This window comes from Lepisosteus oculatus, unplaced genomic scaffold, assembly GCF_040954835.1.
Source record: "Lepisosteus oculatus isolate fLepOcu1 unplaced genomic scaffold, fLepOcu1.hap2 HAP2_SCAFFOLD_94, whole genome shotgun sequence".
NCBI classification, from domain to species: Eukaryota; Metazoa; Chordata; class Actinopteri; order Semionotiformes; family Lepisosteidae; genus Lepisosteus; species Lepisosteus oculatus.
In genome coordinates, this window is record NW_027168430.1 from 156,398 (window position 1) to 174,474 (window position 18,077).

An 18,077-nucleotide genomic window follows, 5' to 3' on the forward strand; every position below is an offset into this window, starting at 1 on the left:
TATAGATCCCATATCTGCCGTGGCCACAGCGCACCATATTAAGCACGAAAAAGCTGAAGCCCCTCGCGACTATTACCCCTATTATATAATATTTTACTATTATATAACTTGTAAAATATTACCCCCGGTCCATTCTCTTCCAAAAGTGAGAAACACCTGTTTTCTACATTTTGTCTGTTTTAAAACCATATCTCTTTAAACCAAACCAAGAGTTTGTCTTTTGCACTGATATTCTGATTCATTTCAATTTCAAAGAAAAAAAAAACATTATCTTCCAAAGCATCATAAAATTGTCTATTCTTCCAGACTCTACTTCTCTCTTGTAGTAGTACAGCAGACCTTTCCAGGTGAGCAGATCACAGAGTCCGAAATATGCTTCCTCCATCAAGCAAAGTACCTGAACATGACTCGGTCTTCATAAAAGCGCCCCTGTAATAAAGAAATTAAATCCAAAATCAAGAGGGCAGTTGCCTACTGAAGTTCAAGAAGTCATCAATTTTAACCTAGCAACACATTAAAGGCTGCATCTATACAAGTACGATTCTAGAAATGCTCACCAGATTACGTTTTAAGAAAGAACTGCGCCTCAGGTTCCGCCGAGATCTTAACTCGGATGGCAGGATTCAGAGTCCGGAGTGCGGACTGATGGCGCACGGAGGGTCCACATACTGTGGATCCCTCAGTTTTCTTCCGCGTGTTTAAACCGCCAGCGTGTGGCTCTCCTGTCCCCGTGACCTCATTGCTCTGCTCTCGCCTCTGTGCAGCCGAGCCCGACTCATGGTAAAGTGGAAAAAAATATGCCCTCAATGTGGGATTTACTCTGGATCGAGGATAGATGTCACCTTTTTATCGTTGAACAGGATGTATGTGATGTGGCGACTAGGTTCAATTTTGTATCCTTTTAAAAGATTAAGGACTGGGGTGAGCGGGATTTATCACCCTTTCAGCTAAGAACCCGACGTGAGCACCGTTTAAGCTGCATAGACTCGGTCGTTTAACTCTTCTCCATTAGCAGGGTTAAGGTTAAAGAAAAAAAACATTGCTGACTTCTTTTTTTTTTGCCAGCCGCGAGCGCTGATTAGCAAGGTTTGTATTTCATGTTTTGCAAGTTGCATCCATTTTAAGAAAAACAAGTCGTTCAAGACAGGAAATGAATACTTGCATTTAATTAAGTCTAGGCGTATGCGGTTGTCCATAATGACCAGTTCTGTTCGAGAACACAGCACAAAAAAAGGCACCGCTGGGATTCGGACCCAGGATTTCTTGTTTACTAGACAGGCGCTTTAACCAACTAAGCCACGGCGCCCCGGGAGTACTGTTTTTTTGCAGCCACTTGGACACACCACTCAGACACATCTGCATTCGGTGTGTGCTCCGCCTGCTCGCTGAGCAAGTTGCCACCTTTACATACAATAGCAACATCGACACCAAGAGAAAGGATGACAAATGGCTTTTATCTGGAACTTTTCATGTCCAAGGAGCTCAATGTGCTTTCTGTGTACAACAGGGCCACTGAACTCCACACTGGCCACTGAACCACAGCAGTGGCTTGCTGGCTTGACATCTCCCAAGGAAAATGTTGAAATCGCATGTGGAACAGGAAAAGGACCCTCGAGTACGAGGGAAAAAAAAGAAAAAGATCATCTGGAGCGTGCCAACCCGTGTCTGGACAGCCCAGTTTCATTGACGAGGTGGCCGAGTGGTTAAGGCGATGGACTGCTAATCCATTGTGCTCTGCACGCATGGGTTCGAATCCCATCCTCGGCGCTCTCTATGTCTGACACGTGTGCCTGTTAGATGTTGGCCCTCCTTCTGTTTGCTCCAGTACTAGAGCTGTACATTTTCTAGCGGTGGCTGAACATGGTATAGTAGGCTAACGTCGGTATCGAGCAGTGGCAGTAACAGTATTTACGTGCCGCTGCTGCCAAGTGGCTCTGGGTTGAGACCGCATTTTCACTTACTTGCAGCACAAACGGAGAAAGCGATTTTTGACAGTCTCTCGAGAGACTGCGCTAGGTGTTTAGGGATAGACTTTGTCAGTTCCCCCTGGGATGATGGCCTCTCAAATAGTTTGTGATTCCTCTAGACGTTTATACAGTAGAAGCCTGCTTCGTGGCTTAAATCCAAGCTAAGGAAACGAGTTAGAGGTCTGATGCAGAACTGCACTGTATGTGTGAGGAAAGCTGCCCCCTTCTGTTCCATGTCGACTGAACAGAGGACTGTAAAGGATACGACCAAGAAACTTTAGGATGCTGGTTGGAATCCAGCTCCAAAGAAGCCCCTTTGGGTGTTATGTCATGAAAAAGTAAGAACAGAGAATCTCCCTTTGATCAAAAGCGCAACAGAACTGTTTTCCGTGGAGCAGGTTTCAGACCCGTAGACCTGTTTTATTTGTATGGCGTTCGTAAGCGCGCAAAACAAGGACAATTCCTGCGTCTAACACGAATGTAAATGCTTTTGAAAGTGCAGTGTGGTGCAGCTTGTAAAATCCTTGTCCACATTTGTGGTTTGTTGATGTTTTTTTTCTGTCTGCCAAAGTTGCATTTTGACATCCGGACGGTGAGACTTTATCATTTGAACGTGAAGCCAGCCTTAAACCCTCTGAGGCGTGTCTGTCTGCCGGCATGTATCTTGTGAAAGGTATTTTTTTTTTAACGAGAGCGACTTTAAAAAGGTTTCCGCAGACACCTCGCACTCCGGAGGAGGAATGCGGCGGCGGCGAGCTCACTGTAGTTGTGGCCGAGTAGTTAAGGCGATGGACTTGAAATCCATTGAGGACTCCCCGCTCAGGTTCGAATCCTGCTGACTACGGCGTCTGCTGCACGTCGCCTTGTGCCTGTGTGGCAAAGGCGAAGTGCCGCTTCTCCTTTCCTGGTACTATAAAAATGCTACATCGCTTGGTCCTGCTTCCATGGAAAGCAGTTCTTCAGGTAATTCTACTCTCTTACCAAAGCTGTTAGGTTCCTTTCCGTGGTGAGATGGGTTGTCATGCAACGCTTCCACATAGTGCCGACAGACAAGTGTGTTGCGGGAGAAGAGAAAAGTGTTAGAAGATTTAAGAGTTTCTTAGGTGGAGCCAAAATCAAGTGTCACAAATGCAAGTGGGAAGATTTCCAATGTTTAATATGGTCAAAATAAGCGGAAGTTATCTGCTGGTCCGGCACAGTTTGCCATGCTTTTGTCATATACTGTAAAGTGGTGTCGAACTGGGTGTCGAACTGGAGCCGCACCATTTGCATATGTGAGGCTCCAGTTATACATCGAGTGTCACATTAAATGACAAAAATGAAGAGAGTTGTAGCAGCTGGAGAGGTTTTCTTACAACTCTTGAGCTGACACAGTTTTGGAAAATGTTTCCTTCACGCTGCACTGTACAACATAGGCAGCCAAGAGTCTCCAAAAGAAAACAGAATGGACAGATAGGAGAAAATTCCCACTCGTCCTGAAGTTCCCAAAATCCAGCACTGAGCGTAAACAAAGTGTCTAAGTAGCGTGGTAATGCTAACCCTAACCCTAGCTGGAGTTTGAGCAATCCAGCACTGAGCGTAAAAAGATGAGTCAAAGTTACGTCTAATCGGATTAGTTTCCTTAGAGCTGGTTCAGAGTTTGCTCAAGAGTTTACCTTTCACAGATGCGCAAAGAAGAATGTTGGGGGTGCACGCTTCAAGGCGCCTTACAGCTGTAGGGAGTGATTCGAGACGATTCGTGGCGTGTGCTCGTTCCCATGTACCGTACGACCCGGGGTGCAGTGCTAGGATGACGTACAATACCACTTGGGCACGTAACGGCGTTATGTGCAGGGTTTTCGTTTGTTCGTTTTGTTTTGCTCTGCTTTGCTTTGTTTTGCTTTCCATCGCGTTGGTAAGAGCGTAAATAAAAATGCGATTCCTGCGTCTACCACTAATGTAAGAGCTATTTCAAGTGCGACGTGGTGCGGCTTTTCAAATGCTTGTGGGCATTTCTCTGTTGTTGATTCTTTTTTTGTGTGTAACAAAGTGGCATTTTCATGTCCGGACGGGGAGACTTTATCATTCCGACATGAAGCCAGCCTTAAACCCTCTGAGGCGTGTCTGTCTGCCGGCACGTATTTTGTCAAAGGTATTATTTTTTTTTAACGGAGAGCGACTTTGAAAAGGTTTCCAAAGCCACGTCGCACTCCGTGTTAGATTAAAGGAGGAATGCGGCGATGGTGAACTCGCTGTAGTCGTGGCCGAGTGGTTAAGGCGATGGACTCGAAATCCGTTGGGGACTCCCCATGCAGGTTCAAATCTTGCCGACTACGGCGTCTGCCGCACGTCTCCTTGTGCCTGCGCGGCAAAGGTGAAGTGCCGCTTCTCCTTCCCTGGTACTATAAAAACACTAAATAGCTTGGCCCCGCTGCCATGGAAATGAGTTCTTCAGATAACCACACATCTTGCGTTCGCACCTCTGGTGTTCTACTTATGCCTTTGAAAACCTAATGAATAAAACTGAAAGAACCGACACAATATGTAGGTGCTCGTAAAGCATGCATTAAAGAACTGTTAACAGCAAGGGTTTCAGTGGGTTAACTGAGGAGAAGGCGTGATCGCTAATTGTTGACTTTTTATTTGGTGTTAGAAACACTCTTACTGTGCATGACGTGCAACAAATTTAGCCACAGAAATTGCATCACGCTTTCATGTATGCTATTGCAGACACCAACGTTGCCTAGATAGAAAACCGAAATAGCCGTGGGTTTGCTTGCTGGTCTGAAGGATCTCTCTTCGAATCTCTATCATTTGTCAATGGAAGTAAAAGGTGCTGCAATCTGATACGTTCAGAATCAAACCCGCAGCTGTTGTTCGACTTTATTTCTTGACTAATTACAACTGAGTGTCGCATGAGCAGTTACGTAAACTTGTCTGATATATTTGAACACAAATGCCGTTCTTCAATTAAAACTAACAGTACATTGTCAGGGACATTCAGTTCTATACAAACAAGAGACAGACAAGAGAACATTTAGTATATAATAGACAGAAAGAGGTTCGAATCCTGCCGACTACGTTGTCCACCTCCTGTCGTTTTGTTTCGGCGCAAGCAAAGAAGCGCGCCTGTTCGGTGTTCCTGGTGGTTTTAAAATGCCAAATTGCTTGTACCCGCTCCCTTGCAAATAAGTTCTTCAGCGTCCGCGAATGGCATTTTACAGCTGGAAGCAGATGTCGACGCTTTTTGCACAGAGCACCAAAAAAGCGTCTTTTTTGAAGGCCCGGGTTCTGAGCGTTGGTGGTTCAGTGGTAGAATTCTCGCCTGCCACGCGGGAGGCTCGGCTTTGATTCCCGGCCAATGCAGTGGCTTTTGCAGCGAGCTGCTCCATCACTTGCATCCCCTTGCAACTCGCAACTGAAAACCCACTGAAGCTAAGCAGGTGTGAGCCAGGTCAGTACCCGGATGAGGGTGAGCTACAGGGAAAAACAAAGCTTCCAGCTGGAAGCGGTGTTAATGGTGCCGGCGGTGGGGCGCTCACCCTGAGGTCTGTGCGGGTCCCAATGCCCCAGCATAGTGACGGAGACACTGTGTTGTAAAAGGGCGCTGTCTTTTGGATGAGATGTAAAACCGAGGTCACAGCGCTCTGTGGTCATTAAAAATGACCACCAAAACCTTTGACAAAAGCTCTTGGTAATTGATCGTCTTCAATAATGCTTCTCCTTTAGGTACATTTTAAATCAGCTGAAAAATTTTGTGAAATGGGGGGCACTTCAGGCCAGTGTAGGATTTGGGTTACAAGAACCATGAAACTGCATGAGAAAGCCCGTACACTGAATTACACGGCTTTCTATTCAAAGGAGGGCAAAAGAAATTCCCTGAGTTCGATTTTTTGCAGCACAGAGAGAGCCACTGTCGTGAGGCCGGTTAGCTCAGTTGGTTAGAGCATGGTGCTAATAACGCCAAAGTCACGGGTTCGTGCCCCTTACTGGCCAGGTCCTTTTCTCCTCTCTTACCAAAGCTGTTAGGTTCCTTTCCGTGGTGAGAGGGGTTGTCATGCAACGCTGCCACATAGTGCCGACAGACAATTAAATGACAAAAATGAAGAGTTAAAGCAGCTGGAGAGGTTCTCTTACAACTTTTGAGCTGACACAGTTTTGGAAAATAATTCCTTCACGCTGCAGTGTACCATATAGGCAGCCAAGAGTCTCCAAAACAAAACAGAATTGACAGTCATATAATGTCCATTAACCCCGGTTTTAAACGCAGCATCATGTCTGCCATCATAAGAATATGAGTCCAATATTTTAGAATATAGTCAGAATGACTTCTAACCTTAGCTGTGGTGTCTTTAATCCCTATTGCTCAATGCATGGTGTACGTACTGCATACATGTGTCTTGAGAATGAGGAATGGGCCCCTGAGACAGTCATTTGCCTGTTTCACAAATGATCGTATTTTACTAGAGATTCTGTTTGGGATTCAGATGTGCATTCGGACAGCAATCCCTTTCAAGAAATGATATGTTCTGGATGAGGTCAAAGGTGCTAGAACACTGTATTTAGGATGTGTTTGCAGTGATTGTGTGTCTCCTGCTTCAACGCAGTGATATATAGATGTGCTCCTGTAATTTATTGGTACATGCCCAGGGCAGTAAGTAGTCTGAGGATTTATTTCCAGACGGCATAGAGCAGTGAAGCACTTCTACTTAAATTATTACATTATACACAATTTGAGTTCATTTTAAAAAGTAAAAGGTAATGAAAGGAATGCATTTTCATAAGAAAGATAATACCGATATGCATGTGATAATCTTCCTTATATCATGTAGTGCGTCATTTGGACACTTTGTGGGCTTGAAATACAAAGAAAATCATGTTCTATGGTACAAGATAAATACAAAACTTAATCATTTATTTTAATTAGATTTGTTTATAAAGCATAAGCAATCATTTATTACATTAATATATGTGAAAATGACATTTTAGCACCATAATATTACATACAGGTCTCTAGCTTCAACACAGTGATATATATATATATGCTCAGTGATTTATTGGTACATGCCCAGGGCAATAATCAGAATTAGTATTTATTTCCATACGGGCTACAGGTAATGTTGTGAAATACTTCAACACACTGGATCGCAGATTTAGACCCCCTGCACTCTTACTCCTTAAAAACCAAAGAAATGAAGATATGTAGCAATCACATTGTAACAGGGGTGACAGTGACTTAATGCTTATACTACTGGACTTCTGGTACCTTTAGGGTACGGTGTTCCCTGAAGGGCTCTCAAACCCCGCATTTCAGATGCCTAGCTGTATTGCTGATGTGTTGCACCTCAGAATCACTTTTAAACCTTACCTCTGGTATCTTTAATCCCTATTGCTCAACGCATGGTGAAAGTATTGCATAAATGTGTCTGAAAATGAGCAATGGGCACCTGAGAGACTCATTTGCCTGTTTCACAAATGATCATATTTGACTAGAGATTCTGTTTGGGATTCAGTTGTGCATTCTGACAGCAATCTCTTTCAAAAAATGATTTTACCTTATCGCGGCTTTGCCCTTCTTGCCTTTTTGGACAATATCTCCATCTTGTGGTCGTTGTTGGTAATGTCTAGACAATATCTCCATCTTGTGGTCGTTGTTGGTAATGTTTTCTTATGCCCTTTTTTTATTTCAATTCTCTATTAGATGATTCTAGAATCTCTACAATAGAGTTGAAAACATCAGTTTTATAGCAGACAATATGACATTATTTATAGTCCAATTAGAAATTTATTACCCTGTTTTTAACATAATAACAAATTAAAACTAAGTTTGGAACACCAGGGAACATAAAAAATGATTTTTAGGAAAACCATGAGGTTCTCTGTGTCCGATGCCTGCAAGGGGAGAAAGCTAGAATCCTTTGATTTTTCCAAATTTGAAAATAAACATCATATAACAACAGCTTTCATTCCTAGGAGTGAAAAACAACCATTTTTGAAGACATATTAGTTTCTAAAACACTACAATAAAGTTAAAAACATCCATTTTATATTACATTATTTTTTGTGAAATAATTAAATTGGCTTATTTCTCTCGCATTAAATTGGCTACAAATGCAAGAATTCAACCAGATATTCTTGTAAAATGTATAATGTTGCATTGCAGTTAGTTAATGTAGTTAGTCCATAGTCAGCAATCTAAACTTTATTGTTAAGCTTTAATGATTGATGTTGTACCAGTAACCTTTAGAAATACTATAGTACTTCACAAATGCTTTGTGTGTTTGGAAACCTTTTGAGTAAAAGCCTTATAAAAATAGGTTTAGTTTTTACAGGACATCACAAAGAAATAGGATGGTATAATTCTTATAATTGCTTAGTGATTGTATTTGGAAGATTATGCACTAAACAGACTTCAGGAATGCCAGTGGATCATTGTGCTATTTGGAATTATTCCAAAAATCAAGTGACCTCTTTGCTGTAGTATTTTTAGTATTATTTATTTAGTATTAATAAAGAATAGATTTATTAAAGTCGTGCGATGTGCAAGCGGGATATGTAAAATAATTTAAAATAAAGTTTTTTATTATTGTTATAGAGAAACATGATCAGATTTTCCCTGGTTCAGAAAAAAAACGATTAAAATCTGTAATCTTTCCACTTGTATGTCATCAGACATTAACGAGTACAACCCCCCTCTCTGCCGGAGTGCTGGCTGTGACGAATTAAACCAATTTCACAGGTGTTTTCAAAGTAGGAAGTACAGTGTTAACTAGTAGATGGCCTCCTCAATGAAATCGCTTCAACATGCTAATGCGTTGGTGTAACAGTCCGGGCGTGGCAAGCTTCCAATGTCAACTCGACTCGATTGGAAGACAATGAACGTATTTTAGCCCTAAATGAATTAATAGCAAACATGGTTTACATAAAAGACATTTTTCCAAGAAAGTTTATAATAATACAATCTATAGTTGAAATCTGAGCCTAAATATAAAGAAAAAAGCATTTTCAGAGAGCAATCACGCTGTGTTTATGTAGAAAAAGCGATTAGGTTTATGAGCAATCTAATTACCTATTCGCTTAAAACGCTATATAAAATAAAGTTTATTTAAAGATGAATGATAAGTGTCGCAGTTTTAATAATTTTCGTAGTAGGGCTTGGACAGATTCCAAGTGCATTTTTGCAATTTACGTTGCATTGTCCAATGTGATGTTGTAATACAGTTTAGAATACAGTAAGTCTAAACTGTATCAGCTTTATTTATGGGTTGCAATTTAGAAAAAGTCAAAAACCGCACTCAAAATCCAATTTAGAGCTTTCTGGCAAGAGGAGACACCCAAATTATAATGTAACATGCCACTGTTTGTGCATGAACAAAGTTATACTGCAATTTTCCTTAGATACGCGATTAAAAAAAATATTTTTTTTGAATCCCCGGCCAAACACATTCCATAAGAATCAGCGCTTTTATACAGTATATCGCCTTTAAACACGCGTTTACGATTTAAATCAAAACTCGATTCAAATCAATATAAATGTTTATTTTGTAACGCATAGGTGACTATTCATTGTTATTAAAAAGACGTAAATTCGATCATGTTGTGATATTTAGAAATATAAATTTGTTTTGATGCGAGTGAGGTTTTATTTAATCTCTGACCAAGGGAAATGTTTCATTTTTTCAAAGAAATGTTTGTTAAAAATTAAAGTCATAGTTCCATGAGATTCAACCACAGACCATGTGACACAGGAGTCAGGAACCTAACCCACAGCACCACCAGCGCAGTCACATGCTGAGGGCTGAAAAAGCACTACAGAAACATTATCGACTATAAAATAATGTAATTAGGCACAGAAGAAGTTTACAGCACAGTACAATAATAAATGCTGACCATGACTTTAGAAGCATAAATTACCTTACACTCAATTTAAACACAAGCTGTCTTTAGCCCTCTAAGCTGGTTCATACAGAAATGTAGAGAACCAGGCTCAGAACACACAGCTTCATTAGCGAATACATATGCAGAACAACTAGAGAAGATGTTTTACAGAGGATGGATTTTTAGAAACATCCCATCAGTGACATCACTGAAGTCAACTCCTAGGTAACTGTCGTGTGGATAGTTTCACAAGAATCAGACAAAGGTTTAAGCATCGCTTATTTTAGATAAAACTGCAAAAAAACAACAACAACCCATAATGTACTTCTTTGCGGCTCTGTTTGCCCAAATCATATATTCACAACGTGAAATTAGAAAATAGTATTACGTAACCAAAAACCGCAATATGGAAACAGGACCTGTGTAATTGTTGACAGATGATGTACTCGTAACATTTTTACAAGACGAACTACAACATTTAAAAAATGACTTGTATGTACTTGATATCTCTAATCAATCCACTGCACTGCATTAAAACAAAACGAAAACTAAAACGCCCTGGGCATACCGTTTCGCGCTTCTTATCAGTTGCTCAAAAGCAATTTGACCGTATGAAATGCATAATATAAACCTAGAAACATATACGTGAGGAGTATTTACGTAGTATCGGTGTCAAGACATACCTCTCAAATACTGTAAATCAAGTTAAAAATATCTCAAGACCGATTCTGGTCATAATGAAACCATGTTTCGTGTATGTTTTCTTTAAAGTACCGAGACCAGCCATATACTGTATGTTTATGTTCCAAAATTAATATCGTTTATGGCCTTCACACGCGTTGCATTACGCTCCTATTCTTTTTATGCTCAGGCACTAAGATTTCCCTTCAGTGGTAAAATTCCATATAAATATTCAATACTTAAACGGGCACAGTTAAGACATTAAATATACATATACATATACATATACAAACTGTATACAGTACAGTTTGCATACGGTAATATGTTTATGTTCCTAAATCAATCTCTTTTATGAGCATGTGAAAGGCATGGTGAATCGATTCTCAAAAATTACTGTACTTTGCATGATTGGAAAAAAATGCGTGATTGCGAAATGCTGTGGTGTTACTTTTACAAAGAAGGTCAGTGAAAAAAATAATGTGGACCAGGGCAATACTTTGAGTTTACAGCTTGTCCAAGGTCATTTATTATTAATACTATTAGTAATATCTTCATTAAAGACTTTGATGGCTACAGCTCAAACATGAGAAGTTGAGCTTTATTAGCTCCACCTTGCGGAAATTCCGGATACTATTATTTTGCTAGCGGTATTTACCGGTAACTCGCGGTATTTACCGGTAACTCGCGGTAGACTGCGTACAGCGTACCGGAAAATAATGCAGTATCGCCCGCACATTTTGAATGGCTGCATCTGTAGCAATCATATTGTAGCAGACACTCATTTGCCTGTTTCACAAATGATCATATTTTACTAGAGATTCTGTTTGGGATACGGATGTGCATTCTGACACCAATCTCTTACAAAAAATGATTTTACCTTATCGCGGCTTTGCCCTTCTTGCCTCTTTGGACAATATCTCCATCTTGTGGTCGTTGTTGGTAATGTCTAGACAATATCTCCATCTTGTGGTCGTTGTTGGTAATGTCTTCTTATAGATAGATACTTTATTGATCCCGTGAGGGAAATTGCAGTGCAACAGCAGCTTAACACACACAACACAGCCACAGTGTAACGAATTATATAATAATAGTACAATACTGTATATATACTGTATATATATATATGAAACAGAAATAGAAACAGAAACAGGAATCGCTTACTCACCTGGAGAATCTCTGTAGGAATATATAGCATTTATCAATGGAAATAAAAGCTGCTTTAATACAGTGCATGTTCAAACTCAAACCCTCAGCTGCTGTTCTTGTTTGTTTTGGGACGAATTGCAACTGAGCATCGCATGAGCCGTTACGTACCCTTATCTGTTTGGCAATTTCAAGGGAGGAGTTAGGTCAGAATGGGTAGGCTGCAAAACAACAAGTAAAGATTTATTCCAAGATGAAACGTTGTGGCGGTTTTCTTATCTTTTCAGCATGGACTAAACTTTTACGTGTTCCTTATATGCTATATATGTATATATTAGCACCAATGTCGTTCTTAAAAACTAACATGAAATTGTCAGGGACATTCAGCTATATACAAAGACGAGACAGACAAAGTAATAATTCTGTATTAACGTGGCCTACATATTGACGCAATGATCGAACTAACTGACATGTTCTGATTCAGATCCCCTGCAGTTCATGCCAATTAGAACAATAGCAATGCTGAGTCCTCCCCACCCTGCTGAGCACAAATTCAGCTGCTCTCCAGTTCTGTTCTGCATGTTTTTTCATTGCAATTGAGCTCGGAGCTGGAGATTATCTCCATACAGTTCTGTGTTAACTAGCCCGCACTTGCGTGCTAATTTACGGGTTGTGGCAGATGCTTTTCTATAGTTCATATACATGACGGCAACCTGTTACCGAGGAACCTGAGAGGTTTAAAAGCCTCACGAGCCAGGCAGGACTCGAACCTACAATCTTCTGATCCAAAGTCAGACGCGTTATCCATTACGCCACTGGCCCATAGAACATGCGCTTGCACTCCACCACAGAGAGCTCTACACTGCTACTAGTAGTACACCTCCCCATCTAAATTTTCACAGCAAGAAACTTGTGTTTCCTACTATTTTTATCAGGTTTAAAATATCATCTCCTTAAAACAGAAAAAGTGTTGATGTGTCGTGCTGAAATTCCGATTGATTTTGAATTCAAAGAAAAAAGGTTTTCTTCCAAAACACCATGAAATTGTCACATCTTGCAGACAATAGGTGTATTCCATGTTGAAAAGAGAAGAAAGAAAACCATGGAGCCTTTTACAGGTGTGAGGCTTCTTCAGGTGTGAGAAGACCTCACAGTCGAAACGCTGTGTTTCCGTTCTTCTCTTTTCAGCATGCAATAAACCTAGTACTTGTTCCTTTGCAGCCGAGGCATGCTGACGTAGCTACCCAGCTGAACATCTTGCAGACTCTACAGTACTTCTCTCCTGTAGAAGTAAAGCAGGGCTTGCTGGGTGAGCTTTTGCTCCGGTAAATTAGGTCACGTGTCATGTTAAATCACTTCTTCTAAACACAACATTTGCTGGTGCTAGCTTTCCCCATGAAAAGAGACATTTCCCTTACAGTACATGACATATCGTTTTTATTCTATCAATAAGTATAGAAATTAAACAAAAGAAAAAATGGTGTCGCCAAAGAATGCACAGCTCTGTCGCCTTGGGGAGGTGTCAAGGGCATTGAGCTCCTTGGACATGAAAAGTGCCCGATAAATGCCATTTCTCATCATTTCTCTTGGCGTCAGTTCTGCTATTAAATGGGACGGAGGCAACGGGCTCAGAGAGCAGGTTAAGTGCACACCGAACGCAGATGTGTCCAAGTGTCTGTAAAAGCGCGGTGCTCCGCTGGCGCTGTTCCCTAGTGGCTTAAAGTGCCCGCCTAGTAAGCAGGCGATCCTGGGTCTGAATACCAGCGGTGCCTCTCTCCGTGTCTTGTTGTGCCGAATGTCTCATTTCAGACAAACATGTACAGCTTGGTTCAGTTTAATGCAAGAATTCATTTCCTTTCTGGAATAACTTGTTTTTGACGAAATCCATACAGCTTGTGAAAGATGAAATCCATTTCTTGGTTGTCAGTGGAAAAAGATTGCCGGCTGCAAGAAGCGCAAGTGATTGTTTTCTTTGACCATAAACCTGCAAATGTAGGGAGCACAAGCGGCCGTCAGTCTCTGTGGCGCAATCGGTTAGCGCGTTCGGCTGTTAACCGAAAAGTTGGTGGTTCAAGCCCCCCCAGGGACGCATGTCTCAGTTTTTCCAATGTAATCATCATCACCGCTAAAGAAGATGGCGCAGAAGGCTCCACAGTCGAAACGTTGTGCTTCTTTTCTTCTCTTTTCAGCATGGAGTAAACCTTTGCTTGATCCTTTGCAGCCTACGCATGCTGACACAGCTACCTTTCTCTTAACGCACCTCAATCATTATTCACCAAAACCATCAGCAGAATGTGTCGCCTTTGTGGTGATGTCACTCCTCTGCTTCACAAATGTCCTTAGTGACGGACCATTTCATTCTGCCATTTTTCCGGAGCGGTTATTGATTGCTCCATCATTTCCCTCATACTTTCCATCCCAAGATTGAAAAAAAAAAACAGAAACAGGCTGATAGGACGACAATCAAATTGCAAAAACTCATCAAAGCACTCGATAGAGTATTTGAATCCACAAGTAGCTACGAGCAACTTTGTCCTGGCTTGCATGAAAGTCGGAAAATGTCAAAAAGAAAAAGATGGTGGCTTTTTCATATCTGTTCTTTTATTTTTAGTTCGTTGGCTCTTCTGTCCATTGTCCTCCTGCCTGGCTCTTGACCTGTGACTGTCTGAACGCACACATTAGACTTTCAGGCGGGGGATTTGTCCTGAGCCTCTGTGAAAGACCCACCCACCCCCATAAATAACTGCTCTAGAAACACATGAATGCAAAACTAAACCACAGCTTAAAGAGGAGCTCCAACTCAGTGCCATACTAATGTAAACGAAGTAATACTAAGACATGTTCTTATGGATTTGTCTTACCTTGAGATATGTAATTGGATTTCAGGATTAACTTCCTCATTCAATGTACTGGTGATTCTTTGCCTGGTCAGTACCTGGGTGGGAGACCTCCAGCGAACAATTAAGCTTGCTGCTGGAAGTGGTGTTAAGAGACTCTTAGGATCTTCCAGAGGTGTCTGTCCAATAGCACTAGTTGCCTTAGAGCTGGCTCAAACATTGCTCAAGAGTCTACCTTTCACAGATGCGCAAAGATGAATGATGGGGGTGCACGCTTCAAGGAGCCTTCCAACTGTAGGGACCGATTAGAGACGATCCGTAGCATGTGTTCATTTCCATATACGCCCCGTGTCTCAACGGTAGGACAGAGTCAAATACTGCCTCGACACGTAACAGCGTTATATTAAACCGCAGGACTTGAGGGCTGTTTTGTTTGAATGTTCAAGGCATTGGTAAGAGCGTAGGTCAAGGGCCATTGGTGCATCTCCTGTAACTGGAGTAAAAATGCTATTCAAAGTGCAGTGACTAAAATCGTCGTCCAGATGTCTCTGTTGTTGATTGCTTTCTGTCTAAGAACGTTCTGTTTTCATGTCCGAACGGGGAGACTTTATCATTCCAACTTGAAGCCACCCTTAAGTCCTCTGAGGTGTGTGTGTGTGTGCTTGCACGTATGGCGTAAAAGGTTTCTTAAACGGAGAGCGAACTTGAAAAAAGTTGCCTCCGCTGCCGCCGCCGCCTCGCACTCCCTGTTCGATTGTAGCAAGAAGGCAGCGGCCGCGGCGCTTGCTGTAGTCGTGGCCGAGTGGTTAAGGTGACGGACTTGAAATCCGTTGGGGTCTCCCCGCGCAGGTTCAAATCCTGCCGACTACGGCGTCCTTTGCATTTGGTTGCGTGCGTGCGTGTAAAAGGACCAGCGCCGTTTCGTTTTCGCTGGGACCTTTAACACTCTAAATCGCCTGGACCCACAGCCTGTGAAATCGATTCTTCAGCACCCACGATGGACGCTTTGCCGCTGGACACAGAGAACGATGCTTTTCTGCAACGAGCTTTCCAGCTGAATTTTCTCGGCAGCTCCGTACTGAACCTGTTCTCCATTGCAACATAGCGGAGGCTCGTCACGTCTATAGCAAGGCTGTGTAGGACCGCATACGCCACAGTGACTTGTACACAGACCACATGAAAGGCAAGCAAAATACACTTTTAAAATTCCAAAGACTCACAAGGTCAGAGAAACAGCGATGACCTGAACAGATCTGTTACAGAAGTCTAGGTTGACCTTTTTAGAGCTGTAATTGCATTTTTGTTTAATAGAAGATCAAATCTACTCGCATGTACCAGCACCTTACAGTTTATTGATGTTAATTCTGTTTAAGTAATAAGATTGCTAACGATGTTGGACTTTAGCCGGTGTTTTTTAGAACAAATTGCTTACACTTCTGTAAGGAATACGCAGTACGTGCCTTTGTCAGTCATTGCTCACCATACCTGTAACTTTCTTATCTAACTCACTTCCTCAAATGGTGAAGGTCCACAAACATAAATGAAAAAAAAACCCTTGTTGTAGATGAGGTGCACAAAAAAGCAGCCCCTGATAGTGTATAACACATTTATACTATTGCAGAGACACATGTAACATATATATACTGTATATATGAAACAGAAATAGAAACAGAAACAGGAATCGCTTACTCACCTGGAGAATCTCTGTAGGAATATCTAGCATTTATCAATGGAAATAAAAGCTGCTTTAATACAGTGCATGTTCAAACTCAAACCCTCAGCTGCTGTTCTTGTTTGTTTTGGGACAAATTGCAACTGAGCATCGCATGAGCCGTTACGTACCCTTATCTGTTAGGGAATTTCAAGGGAGGAGTTAGGTCAGAATGGGTAGGCTGCAAAACAACAAGTAAAGATTTATTCCAAGATGAAACGTTGTGGCGGTTTTCTTATCCTTTCAGCATGGACTAAACTTTTACGTGTTCCTTATATGCTATATATGTATATATTAGCACCAATGTCGTTCTTAAAAACTAACATGAAATTGTCAGGGACATTCAGCTATATACAAAGACGAGACAGACAAAGTAATAATTCTGTATTAACGTGGCCTACATATTGACGCAATGATCAAACTGACTGACATGTTCTGATTCAGATCCCCTGCAGTTCATGCCAATTAGAACAATAGCAATGCTGAGTCCTCCCCACCCTACTGAGCACAAATTCAGCTGCTCTCCAGTTCTGTTCTGCATGTTTTTTCATTGCAATTGAGCTCGGAGCTGGAGATGATCTCCATACAGTTCTGTGTTCACCAGCCCGCACTTGCGTGCTAATTTACGGGTTGTGGCAAATGCTTTTCTATAGTTCATATACATGACGGCAACCTGTTACCTAGGAACCTGAGAGGTTTAAAAGCCTCACGAGCCAGGCAGGACTCGAACCTACAATCTTCTGATCCGAAGTCAGACGCGTTATCCATTACGCCACTGGCCCATAGAACATGCGCTTGCACTCCACCACAGAGAGCTCTACACTGCTACTAGTAGTACACTTCCCCATCTAAATTTTCACAGCAAGAAACTTGTGTTTCCTACTATTTTTGTCAGGTTTAAAATATCATCTCCTTAAAACAGAAAAAGTGTTGATGTGTTGTGCTGAAATTCCGATTGATTTTGAATTCAAAGAAAAATGGTTTTCTTCCAAAACACCATGAAATTGTCACATCTTGCAGACAATAGGTGTATTCCATGTTGAAAAGAGAAGAAAGAAAACCATGGAGCCTTTTACAGGTGTGAGGCTTCTTCAGGTGTGCGAAGACCTCACAGTCGAAACGCTGTGTTTCCGTTCTTCTCTTTTCAGCATGCAATAAACCTAGTACTTGTTCCTTTGCAGCCGAGGCATGCTGACGTAGCTACCCAGCTGAACATCTTGCAGACTCTACAGTACTTCTCTCCTGTAGAAGTAAAGCAGGGCTTGCTGGGTGAGCTTTTGCTCCGGTAAATTAGGTCACGTGTCATGTTAAATCACTTCTTCTAAACACAACATTTGCTGGTGCTAGCTTTCCCCATGAAAAGAGACATTTCCCTTACAGTACATGACATATCGTTTTTATTCTATCAATAAGTATAGAAATTAAACAAAAGAAAAAATGGTGTCGCCAAAGAATGCACAGCTCTGTCGCCTTGGGGAGGTGTCAAGGGCATTGAGCTCCTTGGACATGAAAAGTGCCCGATAAATGCCATTTCTCATCATTTCTCTTGGCGTCAGTTCTGCTATTAAATGGGACGGAGGCAACGGGCTCAGAGAGCAGGTTAAGTGCACACCGAACGCAGATGTGTCCAAGTGTCTGTAAAAGCGCGGTGCTCCGCTGGCGCTGTTCCCTAGTGGCTTAAAGTGCCCGCCTAGTAAGCAGGCGATCCTGGGTCTGAATACCAGCGGTGCCTCTCTCCGTGTCTTGTTGTGCCGAATGTATCATTTCAGACAAACATGTACAGCTTGGTTCAGTTTAATGCAAGAATTCATTTCCTTTCTGGAATAACTTGTTTTTGAAGAAATCCATACAGCTTGTGAAAGATGAAATCCATTTCTTGGT

At 41.7% G+C, this 18,077-nt stretch overlaps 6 non-coding genes across 6 annotated transcripts; 4 read left to right on the forward strand and 2 right to left on the reverse strand.

Moving 5' to 3' along the window:
• Nucleotides 1-1,685: 1,685 nt before the first annotated feature.
• trnas-gcu (transfer RNA serine (anticodon GCU)) lies at nt 1,686-1,767 on the forward strand. The gene has a single exon. It is a non-coding gene; the product is annotated as a tRNA-Ser (tRNA).
• A 2,433-nt stretch (nt 1,768-4,200) lies between these two features.
• On the forward strand, nt 4,201-4,282 carry trnas-cga (transfer RNA serine (anticodon CGA)). Its single transcript has one exon. It is a non-coding gene; the product is annotated as a tRNA-Ser (tRNA).
• An 8,115-nt stretch (nt 4,283-12,397) lies between these two features.
• trnaq-uug (transfer RNA glutamine (anticodon UUG)) lies at nt 12,398-12,470 on the reverse strand. Its single transcript has one exon. It is a non-coding gene; the product is annotated as a tRNA-Gln (tRNA).
• A 1,193-nt stretch (nt 12,471-13,663) lies between these two features.
• Nucleotides 13,664-13,737, forward strand: trnan-guu (transfer RNA asparagine (anticodon GUU)). The gene has a single exon. It is a non-coding gene; the product is annotated as a tRNA-Asn (tRNA).
• A 1,536-nt stretch (nt 13,738-15,273) lies between these two features.
• On the forward strand, nt 15,274-15,355 carry trnas-uga (transfer RNA serine (anticodon UGA)). Its single transcript has one exon. It is a non-coding gene; the product is annotated as a tRNA-Ser (tRNA).
• A 1,550-nt stretch (nt 15,356-16,905) lies between these two features.
• trnar-ucg (transfer RNA arginine (anticodon UCG)) lies at nt 16,906-16,978 on the reverse strand. The gene has a single exon. It is a non-coding gene; the product is annotated as a tRNA-Arg (tRNA).
• Nucleotides 16,979-18,077: the final 1,099 nt, after the last annotated feature.